This window comes from Protopterus annectens, chromosome 1.part1 (assembly GCF_019279795.1).
Source record: "Protopterus annectens isolate FY-2018-M chromosome 1.part1, PAN1.0, whole genome shotgun sequence".
Classification (NCBI taxonomy): Eukaryota; Metazoa; Chordata; order Ceratodontiformes; family Protopteridae; genus Protopterus; species Protopterus annectens.
The window spans coordinates 953,379,262-953,392,795 of record NC_056726.1 but is presented as its reverse complement, the minus strand read 5'-3'; the positions used below and the strand labels follow the sequence as shown (position 1 = coordinate 953,392,795).

The 13,534-nt window shown below is 41.3% G+C and overlaps 1 protein-coding gene across 2 annotated transcripts in view; it reads left to right on the top strand.

Moving 5' to 3' along the window:
• The window catches only part of ADAM17 (ADAM metallopeptidase domain 17), a 2,408,764-nt gene that overhangs the window by 833,653 nt on the left and 1,561,577 nt on the right, over positions 1 to 13,534 (top strand). The gene's annotated exons all lie outside the window — the stretch shown is intronic.

Sequence of the window (13,534 nt, the reverse complement as noted above, 5' to 3'; positions counted from 1 at the left end):
CCCATACCTCCTGTTTCTCACTCTCTACTATTAAACTGTCTAACCTCAACTTCTCCCCAGATACAGTGGCATGGTTTGCAGGCTATCTTAAAGATAGATTCAAATCACTAAGATGGGACACTGCTTTATCTACTCACCTTCCAATAAAAATTTGTGTCCCTTAAGGATCCATTTTAGGACCACTAGTATTCCACATTTTCACAAACTTGCTCTTTAACTCCTGCCCACTCTCCTCTATTATCCAATTTGCTGACCACTCTACAGTCATAACAATAGCAAACTGTCCCTCTGATCTTTTATCAGCTACCCAGTCGTTCTTTAACTTATTGGAAACATGGCTCACAAACAACCAACTCATCCTCAACCCTAAAGAAAAAAAAACAAAAAAACAAAACTCCTACTCATCCTTCCTAAAACAGCCAAACACATTAAAACCTCTTTTACTATCCAGTCACTTAACAATACCCCTGTTGTAGTTGAATCTAGCTCAATACTCCTCTGTGTCACAGTTGATGATCAACTAAAATTTGATTTCCACATAAATAATTGTATCAGGAAAACTCACCTTAAATTGGGTCTGCTATATAGAAATAAAAAAAGTTCTCACTCAGGAAGCAAGAATTGCCCTCACTCATGCTTACCTTCTTACCTGCTTAACGTACTGTTCACAAATCCTTACTAACCTGAGACTGCATACCACAAAGTAGCTAGATTTGCAACTCAACAATCCTATAGATCTCACCACTGTCTCTCTCAAAAATATTTAAACTGACTTGAGCTGCCTCACCTCCTCCTTCTCTCTCAGCTTCAAACCATACACTCAGTTCTTTAGCAGCCATCTTTCTGTCCAGCCTTACACTGTCATCTCCCACTAAGCTCCTTCAAGAAACCTCCGCAGCTCTTCCCAAGACTTCTTAAAAATCTATAAGCCCAAGTCTAAAGCAGGGTGTAACTTAAATAGCTACCACCCCTGTATTGAATAGAACAAACTTCCCCTTGAAATTCGAACACACACACATCCCAAACAATTTAAACTAACTCTAAAAGAATATTTCAAAGAGCAATGGATCTGCCAATGCTCAAACCCACTCTCTGCTACACTCTGTTAATCTATGTATTCCTCTGTCTCTTATACTTTACTGTATCCTGTATGATTCGATTGCAAAAAAAAAAAAAAAAAAAACACTTTACTCCTATGTTGCTTTTTTATATTAACTACTACTTTTAAAAATGATGTGGCGGTCATCTAGCTGTTTTGCCATTTTCTACATATATAATATTTCTAAAATGACTAAATGTAATCTGTATACTGTTAAAAATGCTCTTGTAGTCATCTAGCTGGTTGCCGTTTTCCACTTCTATAATATCTGTATAATGACTAAATGTGATATGTATTTACTGGAACTTTTCTCCCCAGGCCTCTGCTGAAAAAGGGCTTCAGCTCAGTCAGACATTCCCAGTCAACAAATGTAAAATAAATAAAATAATAATAACAGCAGCCATATTTAAAATTTGTCCCTATTTTTGGACCTCTGTCCCCCCATTTTGTGGGGTTTTGTCCAGATTTCTTACACTAAGGTTGAGCGGCATGAATGAGACCTATATATCTATATCTATATGTATATATGTATATATATATATATATATATATATATATATATATATATATGTGTGTGTGTGTGTGTGTGTATGTATGTATGCTCATCATTCTGTTTATATCAGATTACATTAGTGGCATTCCTACATAAAAGAACAGTTGAAAAGGGACTAATAGCGAAATGGATGCACACTTTGTCTTCTCATACTAACAGCTGCTTCTTTTTACACTTCTGGCCAGGTGTCTTTTTGAAGTACATTTCCATTACATTTTTTGTAACCCTTCTCATTTCTCCAGTCTCTTGTGTGAATTAATTATGCCCTAGCAATTAAGCCCTTCTTGAGAAACTCCAGAAAGTTGCAGTTTGCATATTAAATGCAAGTTTCACACATTTCCTTTCATCTCCTTTTCTCATTTACAGAAAAGCTCACTAGGTTGCAAAAATTTTAGGCCACAGGAAGAATACACATATTGCAAAACAGCTCAGATGTCGCTTGCAAAAGTGTGAACATTCTGCAATAAGGAGACGTGCATCTCAGTTTAATCACTTTTTGTTTCCCGCACCACAGTGACATGGCAGTCATAATATTATTGTACAGCATTCAAAATGAGCATGCGAGGCAGTAAGTATTTTGTGCATAAGTTAAAATGGGATGTTCAGATTGTAAAGAATACATAGATGCATAAAAGTTTCACTGCATTTTTTTTGCAACAAAGATGATTTTAAAAAGATTAAACTTTCTTTGTTGAAGTATATTGAAAATACAAATAAAGTTTATGTGTTACACTATATGTTTAGTAGAATAGTTTAACAAAAAATATAGTGAGAAATGAACCTGAAACTCATTTTGGGTATTTAAAATATTACAGAGCTTTTACCCATGATTCTTCATACTCTGCAAAGACTATATCCTCTGTCCACTTGCACGCATATATATCATCTGTTTCACTACAAAAAAATAATGCCTGTGGCATATAAAACTGCTATTGTTAAACCAGTCCCTAAAGTACACAAACCAGTGGGAACAAATAACCTTTGATCATTTTGTGTTTTACCCACCTTAGGCAGGATTATTGAAAACCTAATATTCATCCTCTTATAACACGTCCAGTCCTACAAAATTCCTTCCCGTAATCAACATGGCTTGTTGACTGTTAGAAGCACCATGACTACCCTTTGCCAAACCATCGAGAAAGACCTATTAACAGATACTGTCTTCACTGGCTTAACAGTTGCCTTTGACCAACTTGGCACAAGTTCATTATCTGTCCTCTTCTTAAAGCAGGAAGTACTTCCAGTACAGTACAGTAGTTCAGAGTCTTCTTGGCCAGTGCTGTGGCATAGAAGGATAAAGCCCTAACTCTGGCCTAAGGAACCTGAGTTTGGTGGCTCGGATGTTCATCGTGCATACAGCTGCAGTCATAACAGATGGGTTCTCCTGCCGTCAGGCGGGTCCTCAGTCGGCCGAATTCCAAAGTCTAGGTCCGGCGTCGGTTGTCGTCACTTCTTCCCTGACGTCAGTGCGACAGGGGTATAAAAGAACCAGCCGACGCCATATTCTTCAGTCTTTCTTGCCGCGCGGTGCCCGAAGCAGAAGCAGTTCGCAAGTGCCGGTCGGCCAGCTCCTGAAATTACGAAAATTTTGCAACCGAAGTCTTCTTGAAAGCTAAGTACCCCGTTGGGGAAACTTTTCTTGCCTCAGACCAATGTCAGACAAAGTTAATAATTGTATTTCATGTGGGAAGCAAATACCGCATAAGGATTTTCATTCCCTCTGTATTCCTTGTTTAGGCCCAGACCATGACGTCTCGGTCTGTCGTTTTTGTGCTACATTCAACAAACGCACTATTAAGCTTCGGGCGGAGTTCGCCCAGCATTATTTTGACAAAAAATTTAACTATATTATGTCGTCGGATACTCAGACCCTAGCTTTGACTAAAAAGCACAAAGATAAGGACCGACACACGAGGTCCGCGGCCTCTACCGACACCACGCCAAAGCCGACTACAGGTGGTCCGGTTCTCAGCGAGGTGCCTACGCAGCCCCTGACTACCGATGACACTTCATTGGCGGTGTCTTCTGTGCCCAAGGTCGCAGGCTCCTCGGCCCACACCCCGACTACAGATACCGAAGCCACTCTTGGTGGTGAATCTACAAATGTAGACAGGTCTGTCTCCTCTCAAGGTGTCTTCAGACCTTCCTCTTCTTTTTCCATCAAGGCTTTCACTAAGTCTAAAGCAGCCATGCATTCTAAGAGACAAGCTACACAGGGCCCATCTCCAGGCCCCATGCCTAAAAAACAGATGCTTAAAATGGCTGAGGATTTAATTACTCTTATCAGGGGTTCTCAACCCCCCCCGGACAAAAGGCCCAGAGTGGAGGAAGAATCCCCCTCCTCTGATCAGGCCTCCATTATATCAGAGCACTCTGATGAACAGGAACATTCTTACTCCCCTTTTGAAGATTCTGATGCAGAGGAGTCCATTCCCTCTGTATCCCCCCCAGAGGATTACTCATTTGGGGAAACCTTGCATACCTTAAGGGAACACTTCCACTGGGAAGGCCAAGAGTACTCAGATTCCAAGAAAAGGCTTAGGGATTTTCTCTTGCTACCTCAGCACAGGCCTCTGGCTATACCTCCTGTCTTGGACATACTAGATGATGTGTACTCGGAGACCTGCCTTAACCTGGATTCTTTACCTCCAGTCAAGCCTGACAGGTACTACCGGGTTCCTGACTCACACCAATTTCTATACAAAAGCCATGCGGCTGACCCAGAAACTATTTCACAGGGCCCCAAGGGAATTAAGGCCTCCACTGCTAAAAATCCATTACCTTCTGAGAGAGATTCCAGATCCTTAGAAAGGTGGGGAAAAAAGGTATACACCTCGGCCACCTTAACCATGAGGGCATTAAACTGCCAGTTCCATATGCTAAAGTACCAACAGTTTCTGTTATCACAATTGAGAAGTAAAATGTCACAACCTGAACAACCAGACTTGAAGGAGTTGCATGTTTTGATGCATAGTGCAGAACAAGTGGGTAAACATACCTTGCAATGTGGTTTTGATGCTCTAGAGGCCTCATGTAGAGCTGCTGTTACAGGATCAGTCATAAGTAGACATGCCTGGCTCAAGGAACAAACCTTACCAGATCATGTCAAAGCTAAATTACTAGATGCCCCTCTATAAAGTGATGTATTATTTGGTGCTAATGCTGAGGAGGTATTAAAGAAAATGGAGGAAAAGGCTAAATCAATGCAAACCGTGAAAGATTTTCTACAGGTACAACCCCCACGTTTCAGTAGAAATTGGCCTTCTAAAAATTGGTCCTTTCCAGCCACAGACAGACCCCAAAGTGGTAGATACAGGCGCCCGAGGGGCAGAGGGCAATCCCAAGGATTGTTTAGAGGCAGACAATGGCAAGCTCCTACACAAAGAGGTGGTGAGGATAGTTCGCAGCCATTCAGAAAGCAAGCCCAATGACTTTCCCCTTTGCATGCCAAGTAAGGCTCAAATGGCAGCACTCTTAGGCAGAAAACTGGCATTATTTTCATAAAATTGGCATATTGTCACAAAAGACAAATGGATCCTGGACATTATAAACAGAGGCTACAGATTCCATTTTCACACCCTTCCAAAAATGAGGCATGCCAACCCTGCCACACAATCAAAGGGCAGAGGCACAAAGACAAATTTCAGATCTCATGGACATGAAAGCTATTCAAGAGGTACCTACTCACGAACAAGGTCAAGGTTTTTATTCCAGGCTATTCCTGGTACCAAGGAAGGGAAAAGATTGGAGACCTATTTTGGACCTATCCATCCTAAACACATTTTTACTCGTACCAAAATTCAAGATGCTCACTTTACAGCAGCTTCTTCCCATGCTGGGCAAGGAGTCTTGGCTGGTAACATTGGACCTCAAGGAGGCATACCTGCATGTCCCAATCAGACAAAATTGCAGAAGATACCTCAGATTTCTTGCAGGTTCAACCCATTATCAATTCTCTGCATTGCCCTTTGGCTTATCTACTGCACCCAGAGTATTCACGAAATGCCTGGCATCAGTAATTGCCTACTGCAGACTTCAAGGGATACAAATATACCCCTGTTTGGACGACTGCCTGATCCAAGCGGACTGCAAGCACATACTTCTGAAACATCTGGCTTATGTAATAATGTTGTTGAATTTTCTTGGACACAAACACCCAGATGGCCTACCTCACGCCAGAGAAGCAAGGGCAACTAACTCAATACTTCAGAACACTAGCAAATTTCAACAGGCTGACTGCAAGGAAAATCCTGCAGGCTCTGGGATTCATGGCATCTTGCATCCTACTAATCCCATGTGCAAAGCCGCATATGAGGAAACTTCAATGGTACCTGAAAAACCTATGGTCTCTACACAGCCACAGTTTGGAAACAATAATACCACTAATTCCATGTCTTCAAAAGGAATTTCTGTGGTGGGCTCAAGCATGCCAAACAAACACAGGTCTCCCATTCAGCAAGCCTCAAGCAAATCAAGTCATCACAACAGACGCCTCGGACTATGCATGGGGGGCGCACATGACAGATCGGTGCATTCAGGTCAAATGGTCCCAAAAAGAAAAGCACCTTCACATCAATCAAAAGGAAATGCTAGCAGTAATAAATGCTATTATAGCTTTCAAAGACCTTCTGCATCCAGGTCAACTATTGATAAGGACAGACAACACCACAGTAATGTGGTACATAAACAAACAGGGAGGAACCCATTCATACCCCCTATGCAGGCTGGCCATGTCACTTTGGAACATGGCTCTGGACTTACAAATCGAACTACAAGCACAGTACTTGCCAGGCAAGGAAAACACGCTGGCAGACAACCTAAGCAGAAATATGACAGATCCACACGAATGGAAGTTGCATCCTCAAGTTTTTACAGAGATAATTCAAGCATGGGGAAGGCCAGACATAGATCTCTTTGCCTCCCACAAAAATCACCAATTGACAAAATTCTGCTCAAGGATTTTTCATCCAAAGGCCTGGAGAGTGGACGCTCTCTCTTTCAGTTGGACAACAATGACAGTTTATGCCTTCCCACCTCTTCCTCTGCTGCCCAAAGTTCTATTAAAAACCAGAGCAGACAGACCAAAGATAATTCTCATTGCTCCAGACTGGCCAAGGCAACACTGGTACCCACTCCTGAGGAGCCTGACTCATTCCCCACCATGGACCCTGCCTCTAATGCCTCTTCTTCTGACTCAGCACAGCTTCAAAACTCTTCACAGTCAGCTGAAAACACTCAATCTGGCCGCATGGAAGATTCCTTAACATCACAACAGACCCTACTCTCCAAGGAGGTGCAGGATGTCATTTTGGAGGCCAGAAGGCCGTCTACTAGAAAAGCTTACTGCGCAAAATGGAAACGGTTTTGTGCCTGGAATCAGAAAAAGGGCCAGAATCCTGGAAAACTGAATTTACCTCAAATATTACAGTATCTAGCTGAGCTGCTAAGCAGTGGACTTTCATTCTCCTCCATCAAAATCCATGCCTCAGCCATTTCTGCAGAATACAACACTGATCCACCTTTATTCTCTCACCCCCTCTTAAGACAGTTCCTCAGAGGGGCTAAGAATATAAAACCCCCAAGGAAACAACCTGTACCTGCTTGGGATCTCAATTTCATTCTAGAAAAGCTGACCTTGCCTCCTTTTGAGCCAGCTGCCTCAACAGATTTGCAATACTTGTCCTGGAAAACAGCTTTCCTTCTGGCTATTACCTCAGCTCGTAGGGTATCGGAACTATCATCTTCCATCAGGACAGAGTTTCCTTATGAACCAACCCGTCCTTTATGCCAAAAGTGGTATCCAGGGTAGCTTTAAATCAGGCTATACACTTACCTACCTTTTATCCTAATCCTCACAACAAAGAGGAGAGATTACTACATTCCTTGGACATCCACAGACAACTGCGTTATTATTTGGACAGAACAAAGCTTTTCAGAAAATCAGAACAGCTCTTTGTGTCCTATTCTATAGGAGCTCAAGGGAAGCCAATTTCCAAACAGACAATCTCAAAATGGATAGCGCGCTGCATACGCTTTTGTTATTCTTTCCATGGCAAAACTGTATCTACAGGCATCAGATCTCACTCCACAAGGGCCACGGCTACCTCTGCAGCTTTCCTCAGAGGAGTTCCTACCAAAGATATTTTGGAAGCAGCCACTTGGAGTTCTGTGCATACCTTCTCCAAACACTACCACCTTCCATTATACTCCAAATCTAGAGCAGGCTTTGCCACTGCAGTCTTGCAGGGCATCCTGGCTCCTCCTAGTTCCACCTAGTGCCCACCACCCCTTTCTTAGCTTTGGGATTCTACCCATCTGTTATGACTGCAGCTTTATGCACGATGAACATAGTACAGTTTTGTACCTACCATAAATGTAGATGTTAGAGTGCTAATACAGCTGCAGTCCAGGTTTCCCTCCCTCCTTCCCCTCTTGGGACAAGCTTATTGGCTAACACCTCCTCATACAACCTGATTGGGGTATTCTTTTATGGTGTATTTGCTTGCACTACTGTATTTTGATTATATGGCATTGCTTTATTACACAAATTTATGTATTGCCTTCCTTCTGGGGGCACCTGACATCTGGGGCAAGAAAAACTGAAGAATATGGCGTCGGCTGGTTCTTTTATACCCCTGTCACACTGACGTCAGGGAAGAAGCGACGACAACTGACGCCGGACCTAGACTTTGGAATTCGGCCGACCGAGGACCTGCCTGACAGCAGGAGAACCCATCTGTTATGACTGCAGCTATATTAGCACTCGAAGATCTACATTTATGGTAGGTACAAAACTGTACTGTATCTGAGGTACTGACAAAGATGGATGTACTAATTTGTACAGATGTTTGTGCGAAAAATGTATTTGTGACGTTTGCTTGTGTTAAAATGCATCAACATTGCACCCTGCTGGAATGAAAATAAATGTACATGTTCTATTGTAACTGAATTAAATGTATATGTTTTAATAGAAGACACTGGAACAGCAAAGGTTAACCAGCTAGCTTACTTTAAGAAAAATCAGGGAAATGTAAATGAGCTGTTAAACCATTAAAACTACACCCCGCAGTGCTGAATAGGACAAGAGACAATAGGTCTGGAAGAAGCCTTTGTTCATTATCTCAGTTAAATGAGAGGAAGCCCCAGGCACTGCCATAAACATTTAAGATGTGTATTGTAGCCATCTATGCTAAATTCCTATCTCAGCTTCGGAGAGGGTTACTGTGAGAATGTACTGTCAGGTGACCAGATGAGATCATTCTGCAAGCCATCTTGTATATTTTGCAGGTATTCTGTTTTGGGGAGCCTAACTAGAAAGACTGCTCACATATTTAATCATGCCTTGTTCTATCAAGTAAGTTATTAGGGAATAATAATTCTCGTAGATTCAGTTAGGAATATAGTGAAACGTAGTTTAGATATTGTTTTTCTTTGAGTCTGTCCTTCAGTGTTTTCAATACTTCCTGTTAACTGATCTCTGTGGTTTACTCTTCATATATATTCAGTATATTCATGCTCTTTTATTATTTATTGTTAAGTATATTTAAAACTTTTATTGTGGCTGGTTCTTGTAGAATGTATTTAACCTTTGAGTGTTCTTATATTTATTTGGTGACACTGTGTGGGCTACTCCAGAAGGCCTAGCCTTCTTGGTCAACAACTACCATTTGTATTAGTATTAATATTGCACAGTATGATTGGACACCCTTTGTTAAGGACCTTAGAGTAGCTGATAGTGGAGTGTCTGGTGGAGGTGATAAGTACCTTATACTCTGGGCAGAAGGGGACACGCAGGTTGCCAGCCTTTCCCAGAGCTGTGTGTATGAAAAATCAAATGTCACAGTGTGTGCATGTATCAGCTGCTTGGGGCAGGGACACAAAGGACTGGGTTTACAGAGAGGGTTCTGGAGGACTTGTCTTGGACACTTGGCTGAGGATCTTACCCTACAGTTGTACCAGTGGGGAGTCTTATTGGGGACCTGTAGGGAGACAGCTGTAGAGGAATCCAGACCCCAGGTTGAGTGTGTTCCTTGTGTGCTCTTAAGGGGAATCCTGTGCTTGATGCAGAGAGGTCTGCATCTCAAAATACTGAGTGTATCCATCTGTGTTCCAAGTGCACATCCCTCTCCAGTGTCAGTGGTGAGGATTAAGGCTCCTTTATTGCTGGCCCAGCTTGGGGATATCACATATTGGTGACAGTGGTGGGATCATCACTCATAACATAGTGGTAGGACCATCACTCATAACATAGTGGTTGGCAGTGGTGGGACCATCACTCATAATATAGTGGTTGGCAGTGGTGGGACCATCACTCATAACATAGTGGTTGGCAGTGGTGGGACCATCATGTGTCACAGTAACTATCATATTATATTATATCATATTATATTATATTATATATGTCATAGTAACATATTATATTATATTATGCCCACATCTTGTGACTCTATATTATGTAAATAGAAAGACTGCTAAGACATATGGCATTCAAAATTTAATAACCATGCTAGCATATTATGTCCATAATTTACTTTATTACTCTGCATTTAAATTTGACTAGCTGACTGGTTTTGTGTGTAATTTTAGTCTGTATGATTACTGTTTCATTTGTAACCATTGGCTGAACCAGAAATTTGTCTTGGAAGATCAGTGGTGAACTCTGACTGACTAACTAACCATATTCTTGGTTTTAAAGGAAAAGGTTTAATACCAGTATAAACTTGACAGTGTTGTATGTTATATTCTGAGCTGAAATAAACAGAATTACTGCAAGATGAGCAGTGTCCCTCCACAGTAGAGTGGTAGAGTACTGAACTCCAGACAGCAAGTATGTGAGTTTGAGGCCTACAGGCACAAACTATTCTTTCCCTCCCATATAACCTCTAGAAGCTTCCTTACATACTCCCTCCTAATAAACACCCATGGTATATAGAGACACAATTGGGCTGGCCTATAAAGGCCCTGGTGGTTGTTAGCTTAGCATATTCCTATGAACCTGTGTGTGTGTGTGGGGGGGGGGGGTTGCATTTTATATATATATATATATATATATATATATACATATATATATATATATATATATATATAATATATATGTTCACCTTTATATAAATATATATTTGTATAGTTTCTGTTGTCTAGCTGTCTATACATGCACATACATATATATATATATATATATATATATATATATATATATATAATGGGTCTGCTTCAGATTATCAGCGTTTCAGAACATTGAACTGCATGTGGTTGACACCATATGATCAACATTATGAAATGTCAAACTGTTTGTACTGAGATTGAGGTGCAATGGGGATCAGGGAATTTGCACTTTTCCCCATTGTAGTGTGACCTCTTGGTTGGTATATATAATTAGCAGGAGGTGTGGAAGGTGCAAGGGAGCTTGCCCCTCTGAAAAAAAAAAACAGAGTTTTTGGTAGTTTTGTATATTTCAACATTTTGTAACATTGATCATATGCGTTCAGTAATATGCAGTGAAACATTGCAAAATGTTGATACTGTAAAGTAGATCCATATATACATATGTTATATATGTGTATTTATTATGTGCATGTGTATATATCGATTTATTTATCCTTTGTTAACCAGGTTAGTCCCACTAGGCTAGAAGCAGCGTTTCAGGGGAGACCGGAGGAGGTATTTAAACTACTTGTGGAAATTTAGCCATGGGGAAAACTTTTTCTTACTTTTTTCAACAGGTGTCATGAGATCTTTTACATCCACCTGAGCTACCACCAACTCGGTCAGTTGGGATCTTAGTTTAATGTCTCATCTAAAGGACGACAAACGCAGGAGTGTAGCACCCTCCTTATACTGCACTGCAGTGTCAGCGATCAGCCCACCTGATGTGGGTATAGAACCCACAGCCTTCTGTGCCAAAGGCATATGGATCTACTGAAAAAGAAGTGACCCAAATATCGATACTCACAAGGTGTACCTTGAAAACATCAGCACGCTACTACTCACGTGTTACCCTGAGAATTGTGCGATTTTGCACATGAGTCATCTGTGCAGAGGACTAAATTTTGTCAACTAAACAAATGTCGACCAAATGGGGAGTTGATTAAATTTGTTTTCCTGTATATAGTTATTGTATTTTTTCTTATGTCCCCCCCCACCTTGCCCAATAACTCCCTCTACTTTCACTCATTTGGGCCATTTGTTTCCACAGAATACAAGTCTGATATTGCCAGGCTAGGCAAGAGCCCTATAGCCCATTCATTCCTGCCTGGAGTCCCTAGCATCCCTTTGTTTTCTCCAACATGTCAGCTTTGCTGGTCCTAAGGTGGCAGCCTACTCTTTTCTTTTGGGAGACACCCACTCCTCATGGTGTCTATAACAAGCCTGCATTTGCTGTCTTCTGAGGGTAAGTATACATCCATGTCAGTTTCCCCTCAGCCGGTGTCATCTGTGTGATGAGCCCCATGCACCTACCTCCAGGATGGGCCAGCTGGCAATATACCCTCATTCCCATATTCCTCAACCAGCTTCTAAAGGCACCCAAGCCACTAATTGAACTGGTTGCCTGCTGTACAGTCAGGTCTTTCTCCTTCTACACCACAGAGTTGGCAAGTAAGTATATTTTTTGATTATAATTTAAATCTTAACAGTGATGTGTATCACATTCTGCATTAAAGGGAAAAGTCTAGACTGTTCGTTTTGAAGACTAGCGTTGCTATGAATAGTATAGATTTATGTTTGACAGGGAGCCATTTTGATTTTGAGTTGCTGTAAGATAAATAACTAGTCTTCTCATCATAATGTAACTTTTGTAAGTGCATGGGTAAGTCATAATAAGTAATACTAAAATAGTGAATGTACTAATGTATGTGAATCATTAAACTACTGCAAGTGTTATACAAAAAACTGCAGCAGAATAGACTGTACATCTTATCTGTTCACCACATGGCTTATTATGCAGATGCTCACAGACAGGACCCTGGAAGCCAGGATTGAAGAAACCACCCCCACAAAGAGGCCAGTCACCACTGGTGTCCCCCAGGGGTTTGTGCTGGGTCCACTCCTCTTTAACATCTATTTTTTGGAAGTCGAGGCCAATGTCAAGGGCAATGTGGCTTACCAAGTTTTCAGATGATTGTAAACTACGAGCAGTAATAGAATGGCCCCCAAGAGCTTAAAACTTAGTTGCAAGAAATGCATAAATGTATCTTTTGGGAGGTTGGTTACCCAAGGAAACACCACTTAAAGTAGACCCAGTAGTCCGGGATTTTATGGAATCCTGTATATAGTAATCTAGCTTTTGAACCACATTCATCAAAGGAGGTAAGAAAATCATTCTATGTCACTCCACTTTTAAGTAAGGGTATGACATATAGGTCCATGGAAGTCATTGTGCCTGTATACTCTGCTGTCATCAGCCCCATCATTGAGTATAATACCCCATTCAGTATGTACGTGACTAGGCACATGCAACTGCTAGAATGTTCGCAGAGGTTCTTTATAAAAAGAATATAGGACATAAGCACAATGTCCTATTCAAATTGCATCAAAGCCCCATTTCTGTACTCTGTTACCTACAGACTGCTGAGAGGTGATTTTTGCCTGGCGTATAAGACATCCCTTGCTATGATGGATCTTTTACATATCCACAAAACAGACAGCACCAGAACTACTACATCTGAAGATTTACACTTTACCTGCAATTTAAATAGGACATGATGGAGAGAGAGGTATGTATTTCATAGAAACCCCATTCCATGGAATAGGCTTCCCATCCATGTGAAGCAGAACCCTTCCTTAACCGTGTTCAGGCACAACCTGGACCAATGGATGGGAAATTGGAAGTTCACCCATAGTATGACACCTGTTGTCTATGATGGACAGAGGTAAGCATTATA